The sequence below is a fragment of the Narcine bancroftii genome, chromosome 7 (genome assembly GCF_036971445.1).
Source record: "Narcine bancroftii isolate sNarBan1 chromosome 7, sNarBan1.hap1, whole genome shotgun sequence".
NCBI classification, from domain to species: Eukaryota; Metazoa; Chordata; class Chondrichthyes; order Torpediniformes; family Narcinidae; genus Narcine; species Narcine bancroftii.
In genome coordinates, this window is record NC_091475.1 from 29,875,770 (window position 1) to 29,885,739 (window position 9,970).

Here is a 9,970-nt window from a genome sequence, read left to right on the forward strand (position 1 = left end):
GGAGTGAAGGTGCTCAGCGAAGCGATCTCCCAAACTGCGGCCAGTCTCGCCAATGTAGAGAAGGCCACAAAGGGAGCACCAGATGCAGTAAATCAGTCCTGCAGATACAAAAGTGTTGTTTCACTTGAAAAGCCTGTTCGGGTTTTATTTTTTTCTCCCTTTGGTTCAACGTGGACATTGAATTTTCATTTTTGCATTATTTATTTCTTTTTTATAATAATTGAATCACATTGACTTTTTCTCACTTTAATATTTGTATTTTGTTAATATTTTGATATTGATGTTTTTCTCTTTGATTATTCTTCATTTTAACTTCATGTTGATTGAAATATTGGAAAAAAGAGAAAGGCCTGTTTGAGGCCCTGGACTGTGGTGAGGGAGGAGACAAAGACTGAACTGCACATCTTCTGCTCCAGAAATATGCAGAGCCTGCTTTGGGCGCAAGTGTGGTGACACTTCCTTCAGCTCTTGGGGAAGGTGCAGGGGGGTGTGATTGATGGGAAAGGATAAATGCATGAGGGAGTGACTGAGGGAGCATCTCTATGGAAGACAGAGAGGGGGAGATGTGTCAGGAAGTGGGATCCTGTTGTAAATGCTGGGAATTCCAGATGATATTGTGTTGGATGCGGAGGCTGGTGGGGTGGTAGGTGAGGTTTGTTGGAGTTTGTTGTCGATGTTGGTTGCATCTGGGGGCAGAGGGAGCCAGGGGAAATAAGTGGGAAATGGGAAAGATGCAGGTGAGGGCTGAGTTGCTGGTGGTGGAGGGGAAGCCATGTTTGTGGAAGAAGGCAGACATTTCAGAAGATCTGGACTGGAAAACTTCATCTTGGGAACAGATGCAGCAGAGGTGGAGAAATTGAGAGAAGGGGATAGAATCCTTAGAGGGAATAGGGTGAGAGGAAGTATAGTCGTAGTTATGGGAGTTAGTGTGTTTGTAATATATGTCTGAGGCGCCTGCAAGCTCACACCAAGACACAAGAGAAACTTGTCCGTGAACTACTCTTTGCAGATGATGCCGCTTTAGTTGCCCATTCAGAGCCAGCTCTTCAGCGCTTGACGTCCTGCTTTGCGGAAACTGCCAAAATGTTTGGCCTGGAAGTCAGCCTGAAGAAAACTGAGGTCCTCCATCAGCCAGCTCCCCACCATGACTACCAGCCCCCCCACATCTCCATCGGGCACACAAAACTCAAAACGGTCAACCAGTTTACCTATCTCGGCTGCACCATTTCATCAGATGCAAGGATCGACAATGAGATAGACAACAGACTCGCCAAGGCAAATAGCGCCTTTGGAAGACTACACAAAAGAGTCTGGAAAAACAACCAACTGAAAAACCTCACAAAGATAAGCGTATACAGAGCCATTGTCATACCCACACTCCTGTTCAGCTCCGAATCATGGGTCCTATACCGGCACCACCTACGGCTCCTAGAACGCTTCCACCAGCATTGTCTCCGCTCCATCCTCAACATCCATTGGAGCGCTTACACCCCTAACGTCGAAGTACTCGAGATGGCAGAGGTCGACAGCATCGAATCCACGCTGCTGAAGATCCAGCTGCGCTGGATGGGTCACGTCTCCAGAATGGAGGACCATCGCCTTCCCAAGATCGTGTTATATGGCGAGCTCTCCACTGGCCACCGTGACAAAGGTGCACCAAAGAAAAGGTACAAGGACTGCCTAAAGAAATCTCTTGGTGCCTGCCACATTGACCACCGCCAGTGGGCTGATAACGCCTCAAACCGTGCATCTTGGCGCCTCACAGTTTGGCGGGCAGCAACCTCCTTTGAAGAAGACCGCAGAGCCCACCTCACTGACAAAAGGCAAAGGAGGAAAAACCCAACCCCAACCAACAAATTCTCCCTTGCAACCGCTGCAATCGTGTCTGCCTGTCCCGCATCGGACTTGTCAGCCACAAACGAGCCTGCAGCTGACGTGGACTTTTTACCCCCTCCATAAATCTTCGTCCGCGAAGCCAAGCCAAAGAAGAAAGAAGAGAATATATGTCAATGGAAAGCTTGCCTCCAGAGATGAAGACAGAGAGACATCCAGGAAGGGCAATGATCAGGTGAGTTTGAGATTGGGGTGGAAGTTGGCTACAAAGTGAATGAAGTTGACAAGCTTATTACAGGTGGATGAAGCAGCCATGATCAGTATAGTTTGCAGCATGGATTGCTTTGCAAAGCCCACAAACAGGCAGACATAGCTGGGACCCATGCAGGTTCTCATGGCTACTCTTTTTATTTGGAGGAAGTGAGACAAGTTAAAGGAGAAGTTGTTTAGAGGGAGGTGCCAGGTGTAGGAAGGTGTTGATAGGAGAGGGTTACTCAAATCTCTGGTCCAGAAAGAAGTGAAGTGCTTTAAGACTTTATGAGGAATGGAGGTATAAAGGGATTGGACATTCATCGTGAAGATGAGGCAGTCCAGTTCAGGGAATCTGAAGTCATTGAAGAAATGGAGGGCAAGTGAGATATCGCAGGGGAGAAAAGATAGTCATGATAAGATTAAACTAGTTTGGTGAGGCAACAAAAAATGGAAGCAATGTGTCTATATGGATGATTGGTACTGATTTGGATTCCCATGCTGCTCCTCTGATACTTGATCTCCAATTGCTCCCTTTACTCCACCACTAGCATTCTGCACAACAACCCAAAACATAACAGTATTGCATGCGTTGCAGTCCTCAACTACTTCTCAATCCTTTCCTCTGCCCAAAACAACGAAGTGCACCCTTATCCTCCAACCCCACCACCTACTAGTTTTCACCTTGGGCCTATGACCAAGCTCCTGAGCAGAGTCTTGGGAGATAAAGACTGAATTGCACATCTGCTCCTGCAAAAATATGCAGAATCTGCTTTGGAGCATCAAAGTACATATTAGTGCACGCAAAGTTATATGTTTTCTCTTTTAAATATTTTTATTGAGTTTCACAAACTTACTGACAAAATTTTAAGGAAAATACATAACAAGTCATACATACAAGTACAAAAAAATGGATGGAACTACATTAGAGTTTCTTAATCCACATGAGAAACAAGTTATTGAATTCATCTATGATAACCTATTTGTCAAATTAATCCAAATAAAAAAATTTTTTAAAAACCTAAAAACTAGATCTAATCTACCCCCTTCCTTTAATCAAGGTAACCTTTGTAAAAGAAAATGGAACTCATGGATTGGATAGCGACCTCCAGACATCAGACAGAGAATTTCCAGAACATTCAAAATTCTTAATTTACTTTGATCTCAGTTCTGACATACTACTGAACCATCTTCAGGAGGAGAGTTAACACCATCTCACTTTACAACTCCATAAGACTCCATAGCACAAAGGAAGATGATTTCTGGTCTAATGTTTGTCCCTTTCAAAAATAAAAGCTTTAAGAGTGATTACCCATACATATAACTAATTTCTATTTTGGAACCTTTTGTGCACAAATTGAGAGCTTCATTACCCTACTTTGGAATAACAATTTAATTTCAACCTAGTGAAAGATATCAGGGCAAATGGATCAATTATGTAGAAAATAAAAACATGATTCCTGAAAAGGAAACCTTGTGTGATAAACCTGAAAAGGTTTTGAGAATGTAAATGCTGAATGGAGGTCAAATGGATATGCATTTCAATTTTATAAAGGCCTTTAATTTTTACATCATTACCTCCTATCATGATTCAGATTGGTGGTAATATCTTGGCAAGAATTGAATATTGCTTGAGTAGGAATGGTTTTTTTTATGAGAAGTAATATTTCTAGATTTACTAATGGCACAAAAGTACTTTGGGTTGTGGGGGGAATGCAGAAGAGATTCAAAAAGACTTGGATGAGGAATGGGAAAATATTTGGTGGATGCTGAATAATTAAGATAATTGCAAAATTATCCTCTTTGGTTGGAAAAACTGAGGGAGAATACTTAAATGGTTGATTGCAGGAAAATGGTGCTGCTTGTGGTGCAGACTGGGGAGCAGAGACACAGTGCTGCTCTACAGGATCTTACTGCCTGGTCATCATGCTGGTGGTGTTCTTTATTAACATCACTGAACCCACAGGGGTCCATCCCCAAGATGGTGGCACCCCTGTTCGGCAGCAGGCCAAGATGGGTCTTGGCCACTCTAGTCTGTGGATCCCACATCACCTCTTCCCCTGCTGAGAAGTCTGGGAGAAGAACTTGCAGGGAAGGTGACCACAGCTGTGGACCAAAGAGGGGTTCAAAGGCCAAAGGACTGGCACTAGGCTGCTAGAGACTGCTTGTGAGATCCAGGTGTCTCTATTTGTGAGGAGAAAGGCTCCCAAACGGCCTCTGGTTTTAGCAGCTTGGTGAATCATATTAAAGAATCAGACGAGGAGCTCAGGTTCACCTGTGGCCGCAGAAATTGCAGGAGGCCAATCCACAGGCACTCCGTACAGGAGATGAAATGCTTTGAAGGTCCTCTTTTAGCTTCTCTCTCTTTGAATGCCTGTGTGGCAAGCGCAAGTTAAGGCCCTTGGTGAGAACACAGCTGGGATATGGAGGAAACAGAGAACTGTAGTTGCCAGAATGTTAAAGCAAATGAGGAGGTAATGGAGGAACTCAGCGAGTCAGGCAGCAAGCATGGGAGAAAGAGGCAGTCGACGTTTCGGGTCGGGACCTCTTCTTGACACCGGTTTTGGTCTCTCCTAAGCTCCGCACGAAGTCAGGCGCCATGTGAACGCAGAAAGCGCCGTCGTCGACTCCGCCAGCCGTGGTTCCACCTGGCCAACCTTCAGTGGCGGTGGTTCAAAAAGTTACTCGAATTAAACAATGTGGGAGATCTTTCTACTCACTGTTTTTCATTGGTTTAAATGTGATGTCTCGTTCTAGTGAAATTAGATCCGGACTATTCATTTTTGGGGGGTCAGAATGGAAATGTTAGAGACCACCGGCGGTTTCCTCCCATGCTGATGTTGATCGCCACAGGATGATTCGTCAAGTCACTCAATTGGCATGAAATAAACAACAGGACCTTCATCTTGCCCGAGCCGGAGCCGGATTCGGGTGCAACCGGAACCCGAGACGGAGCCCGGTCCAACGACGTTGACGAGAACGGAGCGCGCCGCTGATCTCAGCTGGTCCATCCCAAATCCAGCCAATGATGACGCGGTCTGCGGGCACGTGACATGGGCCGAGGCCGCGCGTGACGCCGTCGTTGAGCCCTCCCTGAATTGACAGCGTGCGGACGGGTGGCTGCAGGGAAATGGGCGCGAAAAACCAAAATACACGTCGGGCGGACTCTTACACGGACACGTGGATGAAAGAAAAATAGAGGGTTACGAGGTAGGAAGGATTTGGGGTGGTTTTTTTTTGGTAGGAATATATAGGTGGGAACAACATTGAGGGCCTATGGGGTAGACCTGTCGCAGCAAGAAGGAGTGGTCGAGGATGATGGTCTTCGTCCCCATGGGCTGTCAAGTGACTTCCAATCTTGGAAAGTGGCCCACAGAGCGAAGACGCCTGTGTGTATGTATTTGTTTAACGTGTACTTCATGTTGCACCCCAAGAAGCACAAAATACCTCACAAATCACCCATCCAATTCCAATGGCATGAAAACCATGGCGATTGGAGCCGATACATTTGTTGCAGTCTTCATCTGCCTTTACTGCGGTTGAGTTAGAAGTAACTTCGTCCGCCTGTTGCACTGTTGAAGACTTTGTTGGACTGTTCTTTGTCACCCTCGACTCTACTGCTTACTGGAAGCATAGCTCCAGACAGCATCACTTTTGGGATCTCAGGACCACACAAGAACAATGAAGAGGTGACAATCCATGGAGAAGATAGGGATATATGTACTTGTGTGTATCATATACATTTTTTTAAATTGTAAAGGAAACAAGTAATATCCAGTCCAACAATTCTCAATGGGGAAAGAGACAGTAAAGGGAGCCATAATAGTCTACCAAAATGCAAGTACACAGATGGATGGGAATGTTCTGGGCTTTCCCTAACCTCTCAAGGTGATCTTATTTACATCCAGTGTGTGAGAAGGTTAGTGAATTGGGGTGTGAACATTGTGAGAGGGCTGGAATTTTTACAGAACCTCAGTAAAATGATCGCTATATTTGTCAGGTAAACATCAACAACTCACTCACCTGCCAACGTCAGCAATGCATAAGTACGGAGAAGAGAATGTGATGAGGGTGCTCAACAATGGAAGTTCAGTTTTCTCTGAATCCAACATGGGCAGGTGTTACCTGTATTCTGTAACACTACAAAGATGATGCTTTTGAGATGCTCTTCAAGGATTAGTAGCAGGTTCTTGATAAGTTGCTAATAACTGATCAATCAGCAAAGTTGAAGCACCTGGCATAAAAGGGGCATTGGCTGAATGGAAAGGAATTTGGCAAAGCAACAAACAACAGAGGGGCAGTTGAATAATTATCTCTCAGGCCAGAGGAAAGTGAATAGTGGTGTTCTCTAGCAATTGTTTTTAGGTCCTTTTTTTTAAAATTGACATTGATGGTCTAGCCTTGAATGTAAGCTACATTTTCTAAATTTGCAGATGAAATATAACTATAGTGAACTGAAGATGATAATGATAGATTGCATCAGGATATAAACAGGACTGCATCAGGACAGTGGAATGGGAAGATGCATTGCAGATGAAGTTTCATGTAGAGTTTGTACACTCTCTCTGCGTCTTCTTGGGTTTTCCCTGGAGGCTCTGGTTTCCTCCCACAATTTGAAACCTACCAAGGGTGTAGGTTGATTGGGTGTAAATTGGGCAGCAAGGACTCATGGGCTAAAAGGACCTGTTACCATGCTGTATGTCTAAATTTTAAAATGAAATGTGAAATTGTGTTTTTGATGGGAAGAATGGCCAGAGGCAATACAGAAAAAGGATAGTTTTCTAAAAAGATGGTAAGAACAGTGACCTGTGAGGTAAATCTGCAAAAAACAATGTGCTCAGTTGCAAGCTTCATCGACAGAGGCATAGAGTGCAAAAGTAAGGAAGTCGTGCTGAATCTTAATAAAATATTGGTGTTGTCTCAAATGGAGTACTCTATTGTCTTTAATTCTGGTCACCTCGTTAGTGGAAGGATGTCCAGAAAAAATTAATGGGAACTGTTCTTGGATTTTTTAAATGTTATTTAATTTAGAAATACAGCACTGTATGAAATAAAGCAATGAGGGACAAAACTAAAAAAAGAAATATTGTAGACACTAGGAATGTGTTCTTTAAAAATGTGAAGTCTAAGATGGAGTTTAATATAGGAATTTTGAGTAAATAATAAGCTGCTGCAGGAACTCGGTATCTGTACGTAGAAATGGTCAGTCAGCATTTGGATTTGTGACTATTTGTCAGGTTGGGGAGACTTCCCTTGAGTAGAAAGATCGAAGATCAGAGATTTAAAATAAAGGGAAAGAGGATTAAGAATGACGCAAGAATTTTTTTTTTACTCAGTGTGATTTGAATCTAGAATACATTGTCTGTGAGTCTGATGAAGATCACTTCCATTATAGGGTGAAGGATACCAAATCACATACTAATGCAATCATGGGTCCTATTGGCTGCTTGCTCAGGGGACTAACTAGAGGGTATGTGCCTGATCTTTATGTGTATACACTGATCTCTTGAATTGTTGTGCCCATTATTTTGCTTTCCGGCATATCCAGTTTTACCGAAGATGTATTAAAGTCTAGCACATTGAAATGTAGATTTTAGAAATTTTGTCATCTTAAAATATTGATAAAGTTTTGGTAAAAGGATGGTTTTAATATTTCCATTTTCATGCCATATAAATTGGGGTGGCATGGTTAACGTAGCAGTAGCGATCGGGATCTGACTTACAATTCAGTACTGTCTGTATGAAATTGGTAGGCTCTCCCCGTGTCTGCGTGGGTTTTCCCCGGGGGCTGTGATTTTCTCTCACCATTCAAAACATACCGGGGTTGTAGATCAGTTGGATGTAATTGGGTGGCACGGGCCAGAGGACTGAAATGGACTGTTAATGCTGTATATCGAAATGATTTTTTTTAAATTAATTGCTGTTGTAATTTGTCATATGAAATGAACAGCTCTTGCTACCTCAGCATAGACATTTCCACAATACATTTTTTTTAATCTGCTGCTTTTGGACAAATAGATTGTCATTGAACAGATCAAGGCATTAATCCCTAAAAATCTTGCACAAAGGATCAAATGATTATTGTGGCTACCAGTTAGTGCACATCTGGTGCATTTTACTGAGAAAAGAACTTACATCAATGGATTCAAGCAGATGAATTCATGAAATAAAATTTACAATGTCCGATGCAATAGATTTCCATTTAATTACAAATGCAATATTACAAACGGATATTAGCAATCTGGTAAAGAGGAAGAGAGAGGTGTATAGTAGGTATTAGGCAACAAGGAGCAAATGAGGTATGAGAAGAGTATAGAAAATGTAAGAAAATAATTAAGAAGGAATTCAGGAAGGCAAAAAAAGACATGAGGTTGCTTTGGCTTAAGAGTATGTTAAGAGTAATGGGATAGGGACAAAATTTAAAATCAGAGGTGTCATCTATGTGTGGAGTCTAATGAGAAGGGGAGATGTTGAACAGTTTTTTGCATAATATTAGGAAACTGTCTTGGTGTATAAGGAAGGAAGGGAATAAAGCAGTAGTGGCGTCAAACATATAGAAATTAAAGAGGAGGAGGTGCTTGCTGCCTTACAGCAAAGACGGGTAGATAAATCCCCCGGGCTGATATGATGATCCCTCGGACCTGATTAAGGATAGTCAGCGTGGCTTTGTGTGTGATAGGTCTATTTAACAAATTTTATAGAGTTTTTTGAGGAGGTTACCAAGAGAGTAGATGAAGGAAAGACTGTCGATGTTGTCTACATGGACTTTATTATAAAGACCTTTGACAAGGTCCCACATGGGAGGTTAGTTGAGAAGGTTCAGACACTAGATATTCATGGCTGAAATTGACTGAATGGGAGAAGACAATGATAGTGGATAATTGCTTCTCCGACTGGAGGCCTGTGATTAGTGGTGTGGGTCAGGGATCTGTGTTGGGATCATTTTTTTGTTTGCTGTCTACATCAATGATCTGTTATTGAGAAAATAACAATTTACATAATAAATATATTTTCTTGAAAATATGGATCCCACATTTAAAGTATGTTTGTTGAAAGTGTGAAAGTCTCTTGAAAGCCCATCCTATTGGTAACCCTTAACTCCATCATTGTTTGTATTGAGAATCTTTTTTTTGGCATTCTCCTAGTTTCTTTTTTCTTTCATATTTGGGGTAGGGTTGGTGGGTGGAGGGTGGGGAGGGATAAATGTATTTTTTTCTTTCTACCACATTTGTACTCTTTGTGGTTTTATTGATTATGTATATATGAATGTGGTTTTGCTCTTTAAATTTTTGAATAAAATGTTCAAAAAAATTATCTGGAATTTAATGTGGGGAATTGGATCAGCAGGTTTGCTGATGACACTAAGATTAGAGGCATTGTGGACAGTGAGGAAGGCTTTCAAAGCTTGCAGAGGAATCTGGGCAAACTGGAAAAATAGGCCAGATAATGGCAGATGGAATTTAATGCAGACAAGTGTGAGGTTTTGCATTTTGGAAAGACAAACTAAGGTAGGGCATGCACAGTAAATGGTAGGGCACTGAGGAGTGTGGAGGAACAAAGGAATTCAGATACATAATAACCTGAAAGTGGCATCACAGGTAGACTGGGTTGTGAAAAAAACTTTTGGCATCTTGGCCTTCATAAATCAAAGTATTGAGTACAGGAGTTGGAATGTTATGGTGAGGTTTTAAGACATTGGTGAGGCCAAATTTGGAGTATTGTGTGCAGTCTGGTTGCCAAACTACAGGAAGGATATCAGTAAGATCAAAAGAGTGCAGAGAAAATTTACTAGAATGTTAAACTCTTAGGAAGTTGAGTTATGGAGAATGATTAAACATGTTGGGACTTTATTCCTTAGAGCGTAGAAGTATTTGATAGAGGTTTACAA